Source organism: Alexandromys fortis, unplaced genomic scaffold, assembly GCF_014885135.2.
Source record: "Alexandromys fortis isolate MF-2015 unplaced genomic scaffold, M_Fortis_MF-2015_v1.1 scaffold_89, whole genome shotgun sequence".
Taxonomy (NCBI): domain Eukaryota; kingdom Metazoa; phylum Chordata; class Mammalia; order Rodentia; family Cricetidae; genus Alexandromys; species Alexandromys fortis.
The window spans coordinates 6074740-6097488 of NW_026067973.1; the positions used below are offsets into that span (position 1 = coordinate 6074740).

General features: G+C 46.2%; 1 long non-coding RNA gene across 1 annotated transcript in view; it reads right to left on the reverse strand.

Annotated features, from left to right (window-relative positions):
* LOC126510009 (uncharacterized) overlaps positions 1 to 22749 on the reverse strand; it is a 139440-nt gene that overhangs the window by 105865 nt on the left and 10826 nt on the right. Inside the window, exons 2-3 of the long non-coding RNA XR_007594300.1 lie at positions 6423 to 6714; positions 4103 to 4170 (exon numbers count right to left, since the gene is read on the reverse strand). This is a non-coding gene — a long non-coding RNA (uncharacterized lncRNA). The remainder of the gene's footprint in view (positions 1 to 4102; positions 4171 to 6422; positions 6715 to 22749) is intronic.

Genomic DNA, 22749 nt, shown 5'->3' on the forward strand with positions numbered 1-22749 from the left:
GATCAGACCCTGAACTTGCCCTCTCCATGACTCTGGGCCATGTTTTGAGATCAGAAAAACAAGTGGCTTTTGGTATCCCAAAACTGCAGAGACAGCCAAAGAAAGGAGGTTCCAAGCACGCTCTGTGGGTCATAGCAGTTTTCTGGACCACACAGTGAAGCCAAGAAGCCTGAAAAAGTCTGCCTGTGTCTGACATTTCCAAACCCAGAGGCCAGAACAATAAACAACACGTTTTGCAGGCAGAGAGCCGGTGTGTTTAGGGTTTCTTGAGTTCCTGTCCAAATATTCTTCTACAAGCCCCAGTCGACAGATAATCTGTTTGTCTACTGTGAGCCCTGGAGCTGTCTGCAACCTCTGGGAGCCATGCAGAGATTCCGGGATAACAAGGTGACAGTAAATGTCTCAACAGCACTGACAGCAACAATGAGAGATGCCCGAAGTCAGAAACTGCTTACAAACAAAGTGGAATAAAGCCTGGGGGCCTGAGTGGGTGGGGTGTGTGGCAGAGGGCTGGAGGAGAGAGTGTGGACTCGCATATGTGAACTCCTGGCCCTGGACAGTCAGTGAGACTGTGGTCTCAATTTAGCAGCCATAGCTGTATACTTGCACCCCTCTGCAAGCTTTTCTATTTCCCTGCACAACAGTTCAAACGAAACTCTGTTGAACACAGATTCTGTGCCAAATACCATAGTGGATTCTGGAGACACAAAGATGAATTAGACTCAAGGTTTGCAATATGAGACTTTGCCATCTACCGGAAGAAACAAATATCATTTTCTGAAGTCCTAATTGATGGCTTTGGAGTATACACCATGGAGTTAAAAGAGCAGAAAAGAGGACAATTGGATCCATCAGGCATCCAGGGAAGCCTTCCTGGATGAGGAAACATCTGGACTGAGTCCAGGAGTAAGTGAGTTCTATGCAGGTGAAGAGACGGGAAATGTGTGTCAGGCTGCACAACCAATACAAACATGAAAGGCCTTAGGCACGTGAGAGAAGCTGGTGGCTTAATATGACCAGATGTGTTGTTAAGATAAAATAAACAAATATAAAGCTAATGGATGGGGAAAAGTCAGGCCGGAGACTTCTTGTATTAAGAAGAGGATCTTACAGTTGTTTCTGTAGAGTGTGTTCTCTTCAACAGGTTTGGGTAGGGGCGTGACATGAGAAGGCGGATGTTACAGAAAGAACTGGGCTGCAGTGTAGAAAAGGAGCGAAGGACAAGCCTGGAAGAAGAAGACCGGTTGGGAGTTGTCACTAGAGTCCAGGAGAGAACAAGGGGAGCTGGAGAGGGTAGAGACCATCAATGGGTGGAGGAGACATCGGAAGACAGACGCAGCAGACTCAGCTGTGAGACTCAGAGGAGATTAAGCAGCACCGAGAAAAACACAGGGAGGGATTGGTGCCCTGCGGAGAAGGACGGTGCCACTGACGGAGAGGGTGACAGTGATGAGGACTGGCAGCAGTTTGTTGTGTGCCAGACATTACTGCGAGTGCTTGACAAGAGGCGACGTAGGAGGAAGGGCTTCTCCAGCTCCTGGTTTGAAGGGAGACAGTCCACCAGAACAAGGAAAGCATGGCGGCAGGTGGCTCTGTGGCAGAGGGAGCATGCTTACATCTGGGCAGGAAAGGAAGCAGAGCAAATGCTAGCAGAAGGACTAGGCTGCAAACCTCAGACCTTCTCCTAGTGACCCCCTTCCTCAGGAATGGTCTTGAATCCCAAAAGAGCTCCACTCTTTAGGGTCCAAATATTCAAAGCAGGAGCCTGTAAAGGACATTACACATTCACGTCATGACACATGGGCTGGTTCATTTAATATTTACAGCAATCCTGGTAGACAAGACTGTTACATCACCTTACAAAATGGGTGTATGGCACAAAACTGTCACCCAATTACTGGCTGACGATCCTGAGCCTTTGAGTTTCTAAATCACCTCACATAAGGATGGAGGAAGTTGGGGTCCACACCTCCTCACTTTCATGCTTGCATCCAGTTGTTCTGGCAGATAGGGTGCACTCTGGCAACCAGACAAAATCAGGAGAAATGTGCCTTGAGAGGCCACAGAAGACCTTCTAGAATGCAAGCAAATATCAGGTGGTGTGGGTGAGGTGTTGAGAGCAGTTGGTAAGAATGGCAGAAAGCATCTCTGAATGCATCACTATCTGCTTTAGGGGACGTGTGGCTGCATCCACTCAGGCAAGCAACAGAGAGCAGGGACCATCAGCACTTACAGATGTGCCTAGAACAGCCAGTGGATGCTCAATACCTTGTAAAAGAGCATCACTGACCTTCCAGAGACTGAGCTCTGGGTTAAGTTCCAGTTGTCCTAGAGGGCTGATGGGAGTGGAGGACAAAGAAAGGAAAAAAGTTAGAGGAGCTTTTCAGCTTTCTCCCTTAAAAATGATTATAGCAAGAATATTATTCAGTCTAAGGCCAAGGCCCCGATTAGGGGTTGGGGATCCTCTAAATATAAGGCTGTGACTCCCTTGTGGAGGATCTGCTCTAGATGTGGGGCAGTGGGCGCCTTGTCTGAGACCCCACAACCCTTTCTACCATTGGCAAATTCTGCCCACAAAACCTCACTCTGAACACATTCATGTAGCCATCATTTGAGATCCCAGCTTCAGGATCAAATTCCCATCACCTACTCCAAAGCAGAAGGTGGTACAGGGATCGTCACAGTCCAAGGTCAAAGGAAGGACTGCAGGGCCTCTTTCCTGATGGTTGATGTGGCGGCCATGGAGAGATGACAGCGCGCTGAAATGTTAATTGCAGGCTTACAGGTAATTAAGGTTTAGAGGGATTAAAAGAGGTGCTTTAGGACAAGATCTGCCAATTAAGATAGAGTATGCAGATTAAAACTGGGGACGTGTGTTCAAAACCATTCGAAATTGTTTTCCAGAGATATATAAAATTATTCAAGGCAAGCTGATTGGATAGAGAAAAGGGGGAGGTGTATCTTTGATGGTGACTTAAGGCTCAGAGTCAATCAACCTGCTCTTGAGTAAACGGTGCAGGACTGACCACTTTTAACACCCCAGATTTCCAAGACAGCCCCCCCATAAAGACACAGGGAAGACTTGGCTGAGAGAAACTCACCCGATACAGTAGAATGTGCTACACCAAACTTCTTGGTTTCCTTTAAGCCAGAGGTTCAAGTACAAGTTCAAGTAAACAGCAAAGGTGAAGATCAAGCCAGATGTTGGGCTCCTGACATCATTGCCGTCACATCTCCCATTTATCTCTCAGTCCAAGTAAAGTTTCTTATAAAGTTTTATTCATGCCCGATATCTCACGTTCTCTTTCTCATTCACACTCCATCATACAGCATCAGAGTCAAGCATCCTGAGTCTGAAATCACAGGGTTATCTTACCTAATAACAATGGGATTTTCCGCCCACTGGCCTTTCTAAGCCTCCTACACACATGTGCATGAGCACGCGTGCATTCTCTCTCTCTCTCTCTCTCTCTCTCTCTCTCTCTCTCTCTCTCACACACACACACACACACACACACACACACACACACACAGACATAGGGGCTTGGGAACATAGGGGCTTGGGAAAGCTTGCTGCAAATCACCCTATATCCAGGCTCCCTTTCAGACAGGCTCAGACTTTGCATAGAACCAAATCCCTTAGCTGTCTTCAAGTTTGATATGACCAAGCGAATCATTTCTGGCTAGTGCGCCAGAACTGAAAAAAATACTGTGTACAACTTCCAGAGAGGTTGCTTAAGAAACTACTTTGGCCAGAAAATGAGTCTTCTCTTTTTTTCTCTCCTTCTTCTTGGAGTTCAGAACTTCAGTGTCCTGACCAGACCTTGGTGTCCACTGTGAACTTCAAGAAGAACAAAAGAATAGAAGATAAAATATCAGAAGGAAGGAGTTAGTGTGGTCCTCTTGAGTCTGAAGATGTTCCACACTAGTGCTGGGCTGCCTTGCTCCGAGCTTCCTGCCTGTGGGAGAACAAACCTTCACATGCTTAGCCGATGCTTTTTTGAGCTTTGTTTTCTACAAGTCAAAACTTTCTCGAGATAAGATCATAACATCACACAGAACTCTTGTCAATCAAATCATATGCAGCACAGATTAGTCTTACCTGGTTTATGACGTGTTCAACTTAGGGTCACTGTGGTGGCAGTTCTGAGAAGTGGCTTCCCCAGGCCACTGAAGAAAAGAAGGAGGGTTGATTGTCAGATATGTCCTGTACTGAGAGCTGGTACTTCAGTCACTTTGGCTTCAGTACTTTGAGATCTCTAGAATTCTGCCTCAAGGCCACCACCAGTTTTGGAGTTCACAGTCCCAGCGCCAGTGGCTGGACTTTCCAGGACTTTGTTGCAGAGCAGTCTGCTCAGTTTGTATGCAGCATCACCTCTCCCCCTGACATTAGCAGTCCCTAGGTGACTCCCACTGTGCAGCCCCTGACACTATGGAGGATCCACTCCCTCCCCCTGCCCCACATACCCTCTGTTCTCTATGAAGTTCATGCAACTTCCAAAATCTTCATCTTCCAGGATCATCCTTCTCAAACACATGCTCATTCCTTTCTTACTTATAGCTTACTCCCGGGACCTAGGTCAGCAAGCACCTGCCTCCTCAGGAACAATCATTCTGGTTGTTCTTTTAACAACTTTTAACAGAGTCTCTGACATCTAAAGACTGCGTGGCTCCTGTGCAGAATGTTTTGGGTGCTACCTTCTTGCACAAGCACGTGTTCCCAGTCTCTTGTCTTTTCCAGTTCTACCCAAATGGTTTGTTGTCTCCTTCTCTTCTCTGTATGCATCCATATTTAAAGGGTGCCTACATGGCACACACCTTGCCTTTCACTAGTTTTTAAAGAAGTGGTGCCTATTTTCCTACCTCTTCGTTCATGCCACATACCCAAAGTATTTGCTGACCGTTGGAGTCTAAACCTTTATGTCCTGGTCCTAGCTCCAGGGCTGATTCACTCTGTGCTACCTGTCTTTAGGGAGTTCTCCCTTGTCCTTCTACTGTTCTTCTCTTCTCTGTCCTGCAGATTCCTTGTGTTGCTTTAAAGTATGCCCAGGAACTCTTGTGCTTTAGAGAGTGAAGCCTATTTCTCTTCACTTTGCTGTCTGTATCTAGTGATTCGTTGAGGGCAATGATTAGGTCATATCTTCTCTTTCTCTCTCTTTGTCTCTGTCTCTTCTCTCTCTGTCTTTCCTTCTCATCCTTTGCTGGAGAAGCCAGCTGCCATGTCTGAGAACACTTGGGCAATCTCTTGGAGAGGCTCACATCATAAGGACCTGAGATATCTTGCCAATAAACAGTAAAGACCCAAGATCTGCCAGCATGGGCATGAATCACCTTTTTGAGAATGAAATAAACCTAGAAACTGAGTTTTCCAATGCTAAATCCTCACTTAATTTTTGTTTTGATCTAAAGTAGATCCTCCACAGGGATGAGATTATGGTTGGATCATTAAAGTGCATGCCTTGAAGACATAGGGAACTGAGTTTGATCCCCAGAGCCTATGTGAAAATTGTGCAGTTGGTGGCAGACACTTTTAATCCCATGATGAAGAGCAAGAGATGGGATGATTCCTGCGGCCGTACTGGTCAGCTCGTCTACACTGATTGGTCAGATCCAGGCCAGTGACTCTGTCTCAAGAGATATATGCATACTCCCAAGGATGTTATACAAGTTTGTCCTGTGTCCACACCCATAAGCACATACACACACACACACACACACAGAGAGAGAGAGAGAGAGAGAGAGAGAGAGAGAGAGAGAGAGAGAGAGAAACAGAGACAGACAGAGATGAGACAGAGAGAGGGACAGAAACAGAGACATAAAGACAGATCTTTCAACTATGCCAAGCTCTCAGCTAAGAGCAACCCCAGCTGTTATCTTGAAGGCAGTCCCATGACTCTGAACTAGAGACATTTGTCAAACAGTTCTGAACTCTTGACTCTCACTAACTATGTAAAGTAATATATATATATATATATATATATATATATATATATATATTTGAAGTCACTGAGGATTGGGTCATATCTCAGATAACACATAAGCTCCATGAAGACCCTTCCCTGTCATCTTTCAACACATCTCACACAAGGTTCTTCCCCTCATAGGCATGTGTCGAGCGGCTGTTACTCAATTGTTATGACTGAGAAGGACTGACCAGGGCCTGAGAGAGCCTAGGAAAGGCTAAAATTTGGTGCTTTAAGGGACCAAAGAGAATATAAAATTGTGAACTAAGAATACAGGATGATGGAATGGTGTATGGTTTTGCTATGGTTGCTACAATAAAATTACGACAAACTTGGTGACATAAAACAACAGATTTACTCTCTTACACTTCTGGAAGGTGAAAATCAGATTCACTGGCCTGAAGTCAGGGCAGTAGCAGAGCCACAGGGCTCTGGAGAAGAATCAATCCATTTTCTTACTTTTCAGGATTTCAGAGTCGCCTTTCTTATATTCATGGCTCATGGTCACTTCCACCATCTGCTATGCCAGCAGCTCAGCCTATTCATGTCTCCTCTGCTGTCCATGCATCCTCTCCCTTCTCCTACGGACCCTGTGATTCCAGGAGTTCCACCAGATAATCCAGACTAGTTGTCCTCTTCATTCCGAGACACATAGTTTTAGTGCCTCCCTGAAGTCTTCCTTCACCAGATGAGGTAATATTCACAGGTCCCAGGAATTGCGTGCATATTTGAGGGGCTGCTCTTCAGTCTTCTGTAAGCAGAAGAACCCCACTGCTAGAATCAGACATATTTTGATTCATGTTCTAATTATCAGCTGTGCGACGTTAGCAATAACATTAAACAAAGCCAGTGTCCCCTTAACTCCGTAACAAAGACAAAATATTTACTAAACAAATAATACAAAGAAAAGCACTTGGCGTTTACTGGGTTTTTCTCTTTCTTTCTTTCATTGAGTAGCTGGAAAAACAAAACAAAACAAAACCTGGCCCAGGAAGGAAGATGTGCAAGGCATTTTCTCTGGCACTCATCCTTTACAATGTACTTCTGTGGCTATTTATGTAATTTGACAACTAGCTCCATTTTACCAAGGGGAGAAAACAGAGACACAGTTAAGTTAAATGATTTCTCCCCAAATTGCTCTGTTAGTAAGTGTCAGAACTGAATTTTCTGTGCTAAATTCTAAGCCTTTCCCCTTGTGCCACATGCCTTCCAGTGGGATCTGAAGAGACCTGACCTGCCAGCTACCAAACGCAGTGTGACAGGAGAAGACAGTGTGACAGTCGAGTGAGCTGCTTGAATCGGGGTAGTGCTAGTGCGGGAAAGCTTCGAGGGACCAGGGAAGAAACATGGTTCTGAAAAGGCAACATTCCTCAGAGCAGACAGATGGCCTCTTGGGAGAACAGGAAGAGAATCAGACTTGCCTTTAGCTTAATTTATTATTTACTGGTGGTGTTGCCCTGACAAGGTGAAGGGTTGGCTTTTGGCTTACAGTAAAAGGGGTTACAGTCCATCAAGGAGGAGAAAGTGCGGCCCCTGAAGTAGGAGGTGACTGATCCCTTTGTGTCCACAATTAGGAAGCAGAAAGAAACTAATGCTTGTGCTCAGTTCACTTTTCCCTTTAATATTCAATCAAGGGTCACAGCCCAGGGAATGATGACACCCACATTTAGGGTGGGTCTTCCCACATCAACTAACTTAATCTACATAATACTATAGCCATGCCCAGAGATTTGTTTCCATGTTGATCTCAAATCCCATCAAGTTCACAATGAAGGCTAAGCATCACACTTGATTCCTCTCACAAAGGGGCAGACAAGCAACGTGAAGCGCTACCTCTGGCCTTCGGGGATGGGTTCCACCATGCCAGCAGCTCAGCCTATTCTAATCATGAGATCGCCCAGTGACAGGGCTAGAATTTTCTCCTTGGTCACCTGACACTATAGAGCCAGACTCAAAAGATGAATAAGTTAGTCTGCTAGGGATCATAGGTCACACTAGGCTGACAGGCAGGGGAGAAGTTATAGAGTCAGTAACAGAAACTTCAGTTTTGCCCTTCCAATTTACAAAGGACTTGAAGGTTTTCTCTCTTGGAATGATAGCCATTGAACAGCAGCAACAGCAAAGCATGGGTCCAAGAAAATAGCCACCATTTATTAACTCTAAAATATGCTAATGGCTCAGAGAGGCACCTTGAAAGCAAGCTGGGAGAGCTACACACCACTTCAGTTTCTCCGTGAGCTGTGTCTTCTCCCCACAAGATGGAGGACCTAGCTTCACGGAGACACAGGAGCTTATCCAAGGTCCAGAGCTACCAGGTTATAGATCAGAACTCAAACACAGGAGGGCAAGGCACCTAGCAAAGAATTTTAAATACAAATGTCTAGCACCCAATAAACAACTTGTAAGCAGTGTTATTGGATGGACCTTTGTTCTGAGAAAAGTTGTGGACAGTGCCCTATCCAAGAGTCATTCCTTGGCAAGCTTACCTTGGGCCACCTCTTCACACTGTAGATGAAGCCACTGCTGGCTCCAAGCCTCTCTATTAAAAACTGCTCATGGGAGAGATAGCCAGCTCCTTCCAGGGGTCACACAGTGTAAGCCACACAGTAGAAAAAGTATCCTGTAAAAAGGCACAGAAAGGCAGTCCTTTCTAGCTACAGAGAGGACTTGATCAGTCCCAGAGGATGTGGTGAGCTCAAGATTCCAGCGGTATCTTCCATCACCAAAGAATTATGAGCTGGGGTGTCCCATGAAACTAAGAACCTTTCTGCCCCCAAGCCAATATAGCAGAGGGCAAATATCGGGAACTTCTCTCATTGCTGTGACAGAGATACCCAACCAAAGCAAAATCGGGGAGGTTCTTACATTGTCTCAAGGTTTGAAGAGATGAATTCACTCATGACAGGAAGGCACGGAGGCTGAGCTGTGAGGCAGCTATTTGCATGATGATCATAGTCAGGAAGCAGAGAGAGAGAGAGAGAGAGAGAGAGAGAGAGAGAGAGAGAGAGAGAGAGCTAGATCAGTCCAGGACCCCAGCCCAAGGGGTGGTGCCGCCTTCATTTGGGGTCAGCGTTGGTCTTGCTTTCTTAGTTAATTCCTTTGGGGGAAGCTTTCACTGACACGTGTAAGTGTGTTTCATGCATGCACTGGGAGTGACTTAATCCAGGAAGCTGACAGTGAAGGTTGATGATGACTCCTATGGATGACCTGTTTTCTTCCCCCTTCCTTTTCCCCTCTCCCTCCCTCTCCTTCTCTTTTCCACCACCACCTTTGCAGCTTCCTTGGGGACCCTGGGGACCTGCTGACTAAACAGGTGCACATAAATACACCAGAGTCTGCTTGCAGCCAGCAACAGACACAGATGGTGTAGAGACCATGCCAAGAACTGAAAAGTTGTCCCAGCAAATGTCACATCTGAGCAAACAGAAGGATGAATCAACCCTTGCCCCATCCCAAGCCTGGACAGCCAGGTAGCAAGCTTTGGGATAGAGAAAAAAGTAGGTCTACATGGTCAGTACATGAGAGGAATCTGAGAAAGAGGGGGGTAGATGTTGAGAAATACAGGTAGACTGGGACCAGACCCCCCACGAACACCCAAAGAGGAGAGGAGAAAAAGGCAGTGGCCTCAAAGACATCAGAACTGGCATAATGCACATATCAGACTGTGCCTCTAGAATCGCAGGGTCACGCCACCTTCATCAGATTATTCCAGATGACCAGACAGTTGATAACCCAATGTCCTTTCGGAATAGTGGCAGAGGAAGGGTTTCATTTGCCCTGTTCTTGAAGCTAACAGACAGACTCAGTCATCCCCCCAATGGGAAGTAAGACTCCAATGGCCTCCTTGATCTCTTGGAATAATCCCCCCCCAGTTGATTCCTATTTCAGAGTGTTGGATAGATGAGTGTTGCATCAACCCAAGACCATCCCCAGTCATTTCAAGCTAAAAGAATGCAGGAAAACATGTCCACAGACACAGCATTCAGATTGCCTATTTTTCCCTTCTGCAAGAAGAACTGAAGAGCCTCCTCAGCCAAGCACATTGGGGGGGGGTCCATGCCTCCCTGGGATGTTTTTGTGGTGTTTTAGCACCTGACCAGATGCATATCTGAAAAGAAATGTCTTGAATAAAACATGGAAAACCAAGCCAGTCTCCAAAGCTTTTCCTGGAATTGGGAGCTGAGGCCTCTCTGACGCTTGGCTTCATGTCCCCTTGACATCTGGTTGTTCTTGCAGCCAGCAGACAGACTCAGTCATTCTTCTAGTAGCTCCATGTGGAAGTAAGAGTCCAATCACCTCCTTGACCTCTTGGGACAATTTTTCCCCTTCCAGCTAATGTCTATTTCAATTTAAGGCAATTGCTCCCTCTTGGCTGCTCTCCCATTACGTTTAATTTAGAAAAAGATATTCAAAATATTGAACCGAAATGATATTCATGGTCTGTGGGGAGGAGCAGCAGCCATGGCATGGTCTGTGCTTCATGAGACCCTCTAGAGGACAATGGGGACATATCCCACCCACCCGGGATGCAGAGACTGGCATGGGAACTTATCCCAGGCTGAGACCCAAGCTTTAAAGTACAGACAATCCAAAGTTCTCCTCCTGCTGGGCTTCTCTGAAGGAAGCGGAAATCCTTAGGCTCTGCATCGCCTCTCTGACCTTACTGCAAAATACCCCACCCACTTCCGGGAAGATGAGCCCTTGGTCCTGTCAGGGCGCTGCTCCAGTATAGTGCTGATGGTAAATGTTCAAAACTAGCTGGGAAGGGGCGGTCTTATGAAGGTGAAATCTATAAAATCCAGGGTCCTATCCTTTGCTTGGAAGGCCTTAGTGACCACAGGCAAGTTGTTTACTCTCTCTCTCTCTCTCTCTCTCTCTCTCTCTCTCTCTCTCTCTCTCTCCCCCTCTCTCTTTCTTCCATTCTTTTTCCTTTTGCTTTTGCATCTTGTGTGTTTGGTACTGGGGGGACCAAGTCTAGGGACTTGTACATTCAAAGTAAAATCTAGGCAAATCATTGAGCTATACCCTCAGCCTCTTTTTACTTTGAGACAGGGTCTTACTAAGTTGTCCAATACTTATTCGGTATCCCAGACTGACTTTGAACTAGTGAGCCCCCTGCCTCAGTCTCCCGAGCTGAGTAGCTGAGGTTACAGTCTTATCATCGCCTAATTTCCTTGCACCCCTTTCCCTCCTCTGGAAAATGAAGATGACAGGCATGCCAGAGTTCGCTGGTTCCCTCATTAGGCCAAGTAGAGTTCATGACTACATGGAGGATGGCATGAGAAGGCTTTTTTCCAGTTTCTCACTAAGGGTCCTTTCCCTGTTCCCTTATTTTTGTTGTTGATGTAGGGGACCAGGGAAAAGGTGGGAAGGTGGCCTCAAAGCAAATGCTATATCTCTGACAGTACCTGATGCTCTTTCTCTGAGCATGTCACTTGAGGGACATGACACGCAGGGATAGAAAAGAATTCCAACCTGAGACAAGGAAAATGCTAACTTGCTTGGGTACTCTCTGAGCACAGAACCCTTTGAGGTCCCAGAAGAGGAACCTCATACATGCTCATACATCACGTTATTATACAAACTCCCAACCACCTCCATCATCACCAGCAGCCTAACCGTATGTTTTTTGAAATACACAGAGCAGGCATGTGCTTTAACTCTTCATTTACACTTGAGGATTCCATGGTTTCAGTGCTTATACAGTGCACCCAAAGTCACAAAACTAATTAGGCCCAGTGCTGAAGACTCAAACCCATTACTTGTGGTCCCCAGTCTTGTGATGGTGCTGCAATGCTCTGTATGCTTTGTTCATGAGCACCCAGGCAGTCAAGGCAGCACCTGAGGCTGAGGAGATGAGATGCCATTTAATGCGGACTAGAGTCTCTGGGTTAGGGGCTGACCTTATTAATTTAGCGCTATCTTGACCCTTTCAGATAGCTCCTGGACAGAGCGTGGCCCAGGGGAGACAGACAGCAGGGCTTAATGGAAATGGGGAAGCTAGTGACAATATGAAGCGTCTGAATTATGGTCTCAATTTGCAAGAGTCTGATCGGTCTGCAATAATTCCAACCCAGGTCAACTGTCTGTGTCTCCACCATTGCTGATCTCACTCAGAAAATCTTCATTTGTCATGCTCTGCTCTGTGTAAGCAGCTGCCATCCCTCCTGCTCCCTTTGTTGACAACCCTCCCTACAGTTCCCTTCAAGGTGCTTCTTACTGCAGATACCTCTGCGGCAGTGGCCTCAGTCTAAGACCACTCACAAAGCCAGGCATGTGCATGGAAGGAAAGAAAGGACAAGGAAGCTAGAAATATGGCTTAGTGGTTAGAGTATTTGCCTAGCATGTGTGAAGCCCTGGGTTCAATCCCCAGCACCACACAAAGGGGATGTGAGACGCCTGCAATCTCAGTACCTGGGAGGTGGGGTGGAGGCAGGAAAGTCAGAATCTCAAGGTCATCCTCAGCTACATAGGGAATTTGAGGCCGGTCTGGCCTATATGAAGGAGGAGTTCACCCATAACGTAATGTAGGAGATGTAATATATGTATAAAACTCATGCTTCTGACCTTTCTGAAAGTGGCAACTAAAATAGCAGAGGCCTTGAACATGTACTAGAACTTCTGGCCTAAGCCAGGAATAACTGATATATTTTATTGATCTGAATATTCTTTTAAAAAAAAACTTAAGGCAGAGTCCAATTTCCCAGACTCCTACAGCTAGACCTTTGTCTATTGAGAAGGTCTCAGTAGGTGGCAGGGTTGGGTAGAAGGCAGTGGCAGGTTCTGATGATGGTGGTGGCAGGTTCCGGTGGCAGTGGCAGGTTCTGATGATGGTGGTGGCAGGTTCTGATGGATGGTGGTGTCCGCTCCCATGTTGCCTGTCAGATACTAGCCTGACAGAAGTATTATAAGGAACCTCTGATGTCATCTGACCCAACCTCCTACCTAGTTTAAAATTTCACTTTTATAATTTCCCTAGCAAATTGCCATTTGGCTAGATTAGAGTTCTTTCACGGTAGGCGATCAAGTGATATGGGATAATCTGTGCTACCCTTTAGGTGGCTCTAATTGTTCAAATAACTTTCCTTCCATTATGGTTATTTCAGTATCTATCTTATTGTGACTTTCATTGTTTCTATTGCCATCTGGAGGTATCCAAGCTGCAGCCTCGGCCACGTGTATCCCAGGATACCCATGAATGTGACCCGGCTGATGCAGAAGTCAACATCAAATTGAATGTCAAAGGGTTGCACCACACTAAAAGAATAAACAGGTGCTAAGAATTTTTATTAATTTTATTTCAATGTATTTTGCTTGGTGACTATATGGAAAGCCTTCATCCCTCCTCCTTCCTCTCTCCTACAGAAAGGTCTTCCTTGATCTGCCTAATAGCATAGGGAAAAGAGAGCACACCCAGAGAGCTTCAGGGCACCTGAGCACTGGCTCTAGCCACACTACACATTAGGACCCTTCCTACATGACTCTTAGTGTGAATCTACACAAATGGCTACATAATGAATACCTACTATGCCCTTGGCTCTAGGGTGTATGGTGTAGAACAAGGAGACCTTTAGCAATAACTGCCACTCTTAAGCACTTTCAGAAATTCATTATAAGCTAGGCATTCTGCTATAATGAATATAATATACACTCTGTGTATTTTCCTTTCGTGCCCTACTTTAAGGGGTAAGATCAGTAGTGAGCCCGACTTTGTAAGTGAAGAGACTGAAGCCCAGAAGGGAGAAGCAACTTGACCAAGATGCTCTAACTTGTCCTTGTCCTTAATAATTATAAAACTTGAACTCAGGTTTGTCTTAGTCCCTAAACATATTCTTCAGCATCTATGCAAAAATCCTATCCCCCTTTCAGGGGACCTAAAGCCTAGTTGAGGTAAGGAAAAATGAAAGCATGGGCATGTCATGTACACACGAGAGATTGAGAGAGAGAGAGAGAGAGAGAGAGAGAGAGAGAGAGAGAGAGAGAGACTAGGATAATGAAGAAAAACAGCAAAGAAGAATCTATGGCGTGCTTTGTAGGTGGCAGTTGTCTAGGCCACAGCTTTATAATAGTTAATGTTGATCGTTAAAGCTGACCTTTGGATGTGTCTGTGAAGGCTGTCCCAGAGGCTGGATCATGTGGGCTCTGACCTCAGTGTCTCAGTCAGCTGATGGCTATAAACTTGGAATGGGCTATTGAGAAGTGGTATAACTGTGGAAAGTGGGGTGGGGGCAAAGTATGCAAATTACTGGGAATGGGCCTTTGGAGGGTTCCTCACACCCCTAGCCCAGGGCCATAGAATAAAACCTCTGAAACCGTGAGCCAAAATGAGCCCCTCCTCCACCAGACTGCATCCTTCGGGTACTTGGCACAGCAGGAAAAAGTCGAACTCGAGCCCTCTGGGGCAATTTAAGCCGATACTACTCTACATTATACACACAGAGAATCATGGACAGGGAAGGCTTCCGTCTGCCCACTGTCACACCCCCAAGAGTGGCGGTGTAACCCAGGATGTAACCCAAGACAACTGCCTTGGTTCTCAAATAAGCCACGTTATCTGTTTTACAGTGACTTTTGCATTTGGAAAAAGCAAGACATATCCTGAAGGTAAGAACCTCGACTGGTTAGTTTAAGAGTACTCCAATCACACAGTTAAGACACAGTTACATACTTTCTGGGTCATCTTGTTCTCCTCAAGGGAAGAGGCTCGGGTCTAAGGACGAGCTGAGAGCCACTCAGTGCACTGAATTGGCTAGATACGGTGTGCTCCTTCATTAACATTTATTATTTATTCATCAGTCCATTCTACAAATGTTCCTGGAAGTCGAGCACTGTACCAGGCAGAGGGACATGCTAAGAAACGCAGATGACACGGCTCCTGGCCTCTAGAATTTTAATTCTAGGAAGTAGTACAGAATGTAAGTTAAACAACACCAGAAGCTTAAAGGCCCTTTACATTGTGCTAAACATAATGAAGCGAAAACACGAAGGGCTAAATCCGGTAGATCATGGGGGAGTGTGTGTTCTTCAGGAAGCTAGTTAAAGAAGAAATCGACAAGGAGCCGGGGGTGGCTAATCTTCACTGTCAGCTTGACTGGATTCAGCTTCACTTGGAGACACCTTTGAACAAGCCTGTGGAGACATGTGGGGAGCTTCACTGAGAAGGCGGGACCCACCCTGGATGTGGCTGGCACTGTCCTGTAGACTATGAGCCTAGGCTGAATCAAGGAGGAAAGAAAGTGGGATACGCTGCAGCATTGATTTATCTCAGTTTCCTGACTACAGATACCCTGAACCCAGCCTGTCCACGTTTTTGACTACTATACCTCCCACTGTGATGGCCTGTGCTCTCAAGTTGCTTCTTGGTGGGTATTTGGGCACAGTGGCGAGAGAAGGAAATAATATAGTCTTGTTGGAAAGCTGAGAAGCCAAGTGTGAGGAAACCCTGCAAGAGCATCTGGAGCCCATGACTGCCCTGGACGATGAAGAATCTATGGAGGTTTTTTGTTTGCTGTTGTATTTGGTTTTGTTTAATATGCGGTTTCTCTCTACGTAGCTCAAGTTGTCCTGGAACTCACCACAGTATCCCAGACAGCCTCCAAACTCAAGATCCTTCCACTTCTGCCTCCTTAGTGCTCAGATTGTAGGCATGAGCCTCACCCCAACCCTCTATGGTATATGTAAATGCAGAATAGATTCCTGGAACAGAAAGGCAGTGGTATAATCGGGCAAAGGGGAAAGGAATACGCACAGCTCACAGAATGTTGTGTTAACTAAGGAAGTAGCAGGATTTAGCCACACCTCACTGAAGGGGTGCCATGCCAATACGTGACGTGACATAATGAAAAAAAGAAATACAAAGGAAAAGCCATGACTGCTCCTAGGTATGGTGGAGGAGGCAGTTTTTTATAGATATGTGGGGGAGCATAGGCAGAGACAGGGACACCTGGGCGAGTCCAGAGTGAAATGACCCTGAGCCATGTGAGGAGAAAAGGGGAGAGGGAAGAGAGGCGAACCAGGTGCAGCAGTCAGGAGGACCAAAGTTACAAAACTGGGCAGGTATTAAAAATGGCTGGATTATATAGGGAAGGGCATCCCAGGCCCTGGGCTGGAGAGTTCAGGGTAGAGGACAGAGTATGCCAGCCATATCTTGTAAGGGGTAGGGGACTGAGGGATCCTGGTGGCCAGGTATTTGATTTGTTACATAAGCACCTAAGCAACTTGTTCAAGGGTTTGAGACTTAGCATATAATAATGTTTTTTAAAATGCTGCTGAGAGATTGCTGTTTGGGGAGAGCACATGGGGTAGCAGTGGGCAAAGGAAGCCCATTTGAAGGGCATTTCCGTCATCCCGTTGGGAAGGGAAGAGTGTGGGGCTTGGGGAAGGCAGTGGGAAGAGGGCAGTGGGTGCAGAATCTTTTTAGACGATATAATTGACAGCCTGCTATTGCCTTGGATAGATTGGAGCTTGAGAAGAGAAAGAATGAAGAACAATGCTAGAATATTAATGTAAGTAATTAGATAGCTGCAAGTGACATTTACTGAGATGGAGCAGATGAGGCGAGGGCAGCTTCAAGTGGAGAGGGGGAAGTGAAAGATTCTCTGAGATGAGCTTTTAGATGTCAGTGGGACATTTGGAAGGAGATGAGAAATATGTTGACTTCAGGAAACAGGGCTGGGCTAGAGAAGTAAAATTACAATGGTCAGAACACATTTGAAAGCCATGATAATGAGAATATGGGAAGACGAATATAGGAAGGAGGAGGAGGAAGAGATTTGTGATCCCACCTCAAAGAAGCCCTGCATTTAGATATGGGTAGTCTAGCAAACGAAATGAGGAGAGCGTGGTGGGGTAGGAAGAAAACTAGAGTCCAAAAGGTCACAGACTCCGCAAAGAACTTCATGTTTCAAGAACAGAAATGTAATCAGTGGTGTCAAATTCTGCTGAGGCATCAAGATGAGAACCATCTGGGCCACCAGAAAGCTGGCAGCGACCTTGAAGAGAGCAATCTCGTGGTGTCTGGAAGGAGCAGCCAGAAGGGAGAGGGCTGAGACTAAAACAACCCTTTCCCCACCTGCCAGTGTAGACAGAGATGGGCTGCATGAAAAAAAAAAAGAGAGAGAGAGAAGGTGCTTTGTAGGTTGGCCAATACCAGACCATGTTTGCCTAATGAGAATGATTCGGTAGAGTGGGAAAAGTTAATGATCCCCGGGGTGATGGCTAATATGTATTGCCAACTTGACTGAATTTAGAATCACCAAGGAGATATAGTACTTGAAGATCTTTAAGGGTGTTTCCAGGGATGTTTAACTGAAGACAGAAGGCCAGCCCGGAATGTGGTGAGGATAGTCCAGGGCAGAGGATAGGGTACTTAGACAGGATAAGAAGGGAAAAGGAGAAAGTCAGCTGAACCTCAGCTTCCCCAACTCTTGCCTGTGACATGATCAGCCACTACCTCCACTATCCTTCTCTCTGTGTCACTGAAATCATGAGCCAGAGCAAACCTTTTTTCCTTCAGTTGCTTTTCAACAACACACTGTCATAGTGGGTTGAAAAGCAGCTGACAGCCCCAGTCTTGAGATGTGAAGGGCATTGCAACCAGAGCACCTAGTAAGAACTGCCTATTCACACAAGAGAAAAGTCTTTCTCCATTATAATAGGTTGGAATGGGTGTGGGGATGGTAGAGGGAGGGAGGAAGGGAGGGAGGGAAAGAAGGAAGGAGGGAAGGAGGGAAGGAGGAAGGAAGGGAGGGTTGTTAATATTAGTAGATCTGTGGCTTCATTGAGGAATGAACATCACATGGCTTCTGTTCCTTGGAGGCCATCTCCTGAGTGAGTGAGGATGGGAAGCTTAGAGGGAGAGGAGATGTGAAATGATGGAAGAGCAATTGAAGGCAGACATGGGAGAGCTAACAGGAAGCTGATCTGTGGCAGTCTGGAATGTATCATCACCATAACTAATTTAAAAGTAGTTTACCCTGTGACTCTCTCCCCTTAATGACATTCACAACAGAGAGAAGAAAAGCAGCACTTGGAGGTTCAAAGAGGAGTTTTGGGGTTTTGTTTTGTTTTAAATCGGGAAATATTTATTAGGCAAATCGTATCCAACCATAAAAAATGTTTTTATTGAGATGACTATATATGCAATACGGTAGCACTTTTGTAGACATCTGCATAAATGTACCTACAGAAACACTTATGAAGATCCATAGTGTTACTGTTTCCATCATCCAGCTTTTGCAAAATGTCCAGCCACCCCAAACGCTGGCACTTCCGGGTTCCAGGGCCATGCATGTGCCATCAAGTGCTCAGGCAATTTACATAGCCACCGAAAGCCCTCAAGCCCTACGTGACTTACATGCAGTGCGGTCGTGTGACCTACACATGATGCAACTATGTAAGCCTTTAAAAGCTGGACATGCCTGCTCCATGCTCTCCCCCTGCACCAACTGGTGCAACCCTCTGGTGTTCCTAGAAAGAGGGGAAATGCCCCCAGTCACGGCCTTCAAGGCTACAGTTGAGCCCTTCACTGACATTCACCTCTCGTTCCCACAGCTAAAGACTGAGATTTGGCACCCACTGCTCTTCAAACTTTTTGTCCTCTATAGGACCACTCAGAAGTGGTCCTTTCGGCCCCAATTCCTATACCAACAGGTCTTGAAACTGGGTTGGTCCAGCTCTCATCCCTCACACTATTCCAGAGATGTCCTCATTAGTTTCCTTTGGGTTTTTCACCTTTCTCACAATTTTAGCCATGGGAAACAAACCCTCAAAGACTATCAGCCCAACCTTCCCTCTGCAATGTCTTTCAGAGACCCAAACACTTCAACGTTTAATGCCTTACTTACAGATTCCCACTCTTATCCACCTTTGAACAAAAACCTTCCTAAGTACCCTTTAGATAATATTCTAAAGTGGCCGCCTAATGGTACCTTAGATCCCAATATTCTGTGGGAACATTCTGACTTTTGTCAGCGCTCAGGCAGATGGAAGGAGTTTCCTTATATCTAAGCCTTTTTCTAGCTAAGTTCTAAGCCCTCTGTCCTTGCAAGCTGTTCACCTGCTCACATGTTCCTGGCTGTGCCGTCTAAGCCCAAGGAACACCTGCTTCCACTCTAGTCCCTGCTAACGAACTCTACCTTTCCAACCTCAGCAGACAGCTACTTCTTCCTCTCCAGTTCTCTCCCTCCCCGCACTGGCTGTTCCATCGGCCCCTCTGGATCCCTCCTTTTCTCTGGTGTCATGCCGCAGCAGTCACCTGACTCTAGCACCCACTTTTACCCCTTCTCTCATGCACTCACATGCTGCTAAGGAACCCATCCCTGACCAAAGAAAGCCAGCTGCAGTTCTTCCATTGCGAGAGGTAGCCCGTGTGGATGGGCTGGTCAAGGTACACTTTCCTTTCTCGCTCTCAGAACTCTCTCATATAGAACAAAAACTGGGTTCTTATATGTCTAATTCTACCTCTTTCATAAAGCATTTCCAATACATTACCCAACTTCATAGTCTCATCTTTCGTGATATTTTTATGATCCTATCTAATAACCTTCTCCCTGAGGAGCGCAGATGAGGTTCACCAGACTAACGCAGCACCCCCACCACCCCCACCCCCGGCAGAGGTGGTCCCCAAGAATAATCCACACTGGGATTATAACACCCCAGGCGGTATTTCAGTTAGAGACCAGTTTATGACTTCTGGCAGGTGCCTGTAAGGCTGCCCTCAAGCCAGTAAACTATGATAAACTCTCAGAGGTTATTCAGGATACAAAGGAAAACCCATCTGCATTCTTACAATGCCCCACAACGGCTCTCTTAAAATATACCAGTTTAGAACCAGAGACCTTAGAAGGCAAACAGCTCATCATGACCCCACCCCCTGCCAGAGCTTCCCTGACATTAGGACTAAACTTAAGTGGTTGGAGAAGGGCCCCTTGACCCCATAAGCAGAAGTCTTAGAGTTGGCTTTTAAGGTGTACCATGGAAGTAGTGATAAAACCCCTAATCACCAATGTCAAATGCTAGCCACGACTGTCTGACCCGCCAAGGCGAGTGACCATCCTGTCCATGCTGTCTGTGCCAATCCCTTGTCCCACAGGGCTCGAGGAGGCCCATGTTTCAAATGTGGTAAAACTGGGCATTGGACCCAGGCGTGTCTTAATCCTTATACTGGTCCCACAAGACTGTGTCCTAGGCACCCTAGGGAAGGGCATTAGGCAATCAATTGCCCTTGTGCACACTGTGGCATGAAGACATCAAACCCAGACAATTCCCAAACTGACCTAAGTCTGGCCATGGACAAATGAGGTTACAAAGGCTCCTTTGACCCAACCACAACTGTCACCTGTAATAGGGAGCCATGAATAAATATCACAATATCAGGATGGCCCATCTCCTTTCTTTTGGACATCAGAGCCACATACTCGGTACTGAGAGAGTTTTGGGGTCCTACCTCTTAGTTTTCCTACTGTCAGGGTAGGGGGACAGCCTTATGTACCTCATCAGCCTCTACCACTTAATTGTATTTTTAGGGGTATTTATCTCACTCATTCATTTTTAAGCATACAAACCTGTCTGGTACCTCTTTGGGGAAGAGATTTTTTTAAGCTAAAGTGGGAGCTTCTATTTCATTCACTCCTTCTATTTGCCTCACCCCAGGCTCACCAACAGCTCCTCTCCTCCTCGTCCTCCTACCCTCCCAACTTCCCAGCTCCAACATGTCATTTCCTTTGCCAGCCTCTCAGGTGGACCCCCAAGTCTGGGACACCCCAAGCCCCTCTGTTACCAAACACCAATTCCCCATTGCCATCCAATTACAGGATTCTACCACGTACATTAACCAAGCTAAGTACCCTCTCTCACTCCAGAGCCTTAGGGGACATAAGCCTATCATCTCTAACCTTCTAAGAAAAAAAACTACTTTGCCCCACTTCTTCTCCTTTTAATACCCCTATGCTTGCTGTTAAAAATGCTAATGGAACCTATCACCTGGTTCAAGACCTCCAGCTCATTAACTCCACAGGGTCCGTCTTCATCCTGTAGTGCCTAACACTTACCCACTATCCCTCAAGGAACCCTCCACTTCTCAGTTCTAGATCTCAAGGATGCTTTTTTCTCTATTTCTCTCAGCTCTCAATCTTAAGATATCTTTGCCTTCACCTGGACTGTCCCTGACACTCACCTCTCCACACAGCTCACCTGGACTGTCCTACCCGAGAGATTCCAGCACAGCCACACCTATTTGGTCAGGCTTTAGTTTCTGATCTGCTCTCACTGTTTCTCCCCAAGTCTAAATTCACACAGTATGTAGATGATATTTTGCTTTGCAGTCTGTCCTTAAAGATAAGCCAAACTAATACCTCTGCTCTTTTAAATTTCTTGTCCATACCAGGTCTCACCTTCTAAGGTCCAACTGTCTATCTCTCAGGTCATTTACTTGGGATTAGCTATTACCTCCACCCAAAAAGCTATTACCCTAGATAGGAATAAATTAATCTAGTCCCTTGCAGTCCCTTCTACAAAGGAGGAAATTTTATCATCCCTAGGAATAGCTGGCATCCTGTGTTTCTGGATCCTGTCTTTTTCTCCCTTTGCCCATCCCTCATATAAAGCTGTTGTCAGTTCTCTGCATGAGCCCCTTCCCCATCCCATTACTAAGCCCTTCCAAAGACTCCAGCAGGCCCTTATCAATGCTCCAGTTCTCCATCTCCCACACTAACCAGTCTTTTCTCCCTCTATGTAACAGAAAAGGAGGAATATGCCCTTGAGGTTCTAGGAAATCAGCTGGAACCTTCCTTTGCACCTGTAGCACACCTGTCAAAGAAGATGGAGCTCACCAATCAGGGCCGGGCACCCTGCACACGTGCTTTAGTGGTTGCTGAGCTTCTTATTAGTGAGTCAAAGAAACTAACCTTTAGGTCACCCACCACTGTCTTCTCCCACCACAACCTGTCCCATCTCTTAACTTATAAAGGCCTACAAACCTTACCTCTTCCTTCCTGAGTTTTTTTCCTCCGGGTGACTCTAGTAGAAGATGCCACACTCACTTTCCAATCCTGCCCACCCCTTAATATCTCAAGCTTCCTTCCTCAACCTAATACTAGTTATTCCCCATCTCATTTCTGCATAGAAACCTTAGAGGATCTACTGCTCCACCCCTCACACATACAGGAGGACAAATTGCCTCTGGCTACTTATACCTGGTGCACAGATGGTGACCCATTTTTATGTGAGGGGACCCATAGACCAGGCTATGCCATAGTGTCAGATACTGGGGTGGTGGAGGCACAGGCACTCCCTGCCCATACCACTAACCAGAAGGCTGAATTAATAGCCCAAATCCATGCCTTCCAGTTGGCAAAGGGACAATCCTTAAATGTTTACATGGACTCCAGATATGCTTTTCATATATATCCTCCTGTCCCACATGGCTATCTGGAAAGAGTACGGGCTTCTTATGACAAAAGGAGGATCCATAACTAACTCAGGTTACATTATGGACTTGTTAAAGGCCTCCCATCTCCCTAAAGCTATAGGAATTATTCACTGTTGGTCTCATCAGATCGACAGCTCCATTATTTCCAAGGGAAATAACTGAGCTGACCAAGCAGCCAGGACAGCAGCATTCCAGAGCCAAAACCTACCTCAATCACCTCAGGGGGTTCATAAGGTACAGCCCACATCCTCGCAGAAACTGACTGACACCGAGCAAATTCTGTCCTACCTACATCAGCTTTCATCCTAATAGCCAGGCTCTGTCTCACTTTGTCAAGGCTCACCTCCAACCTACCCA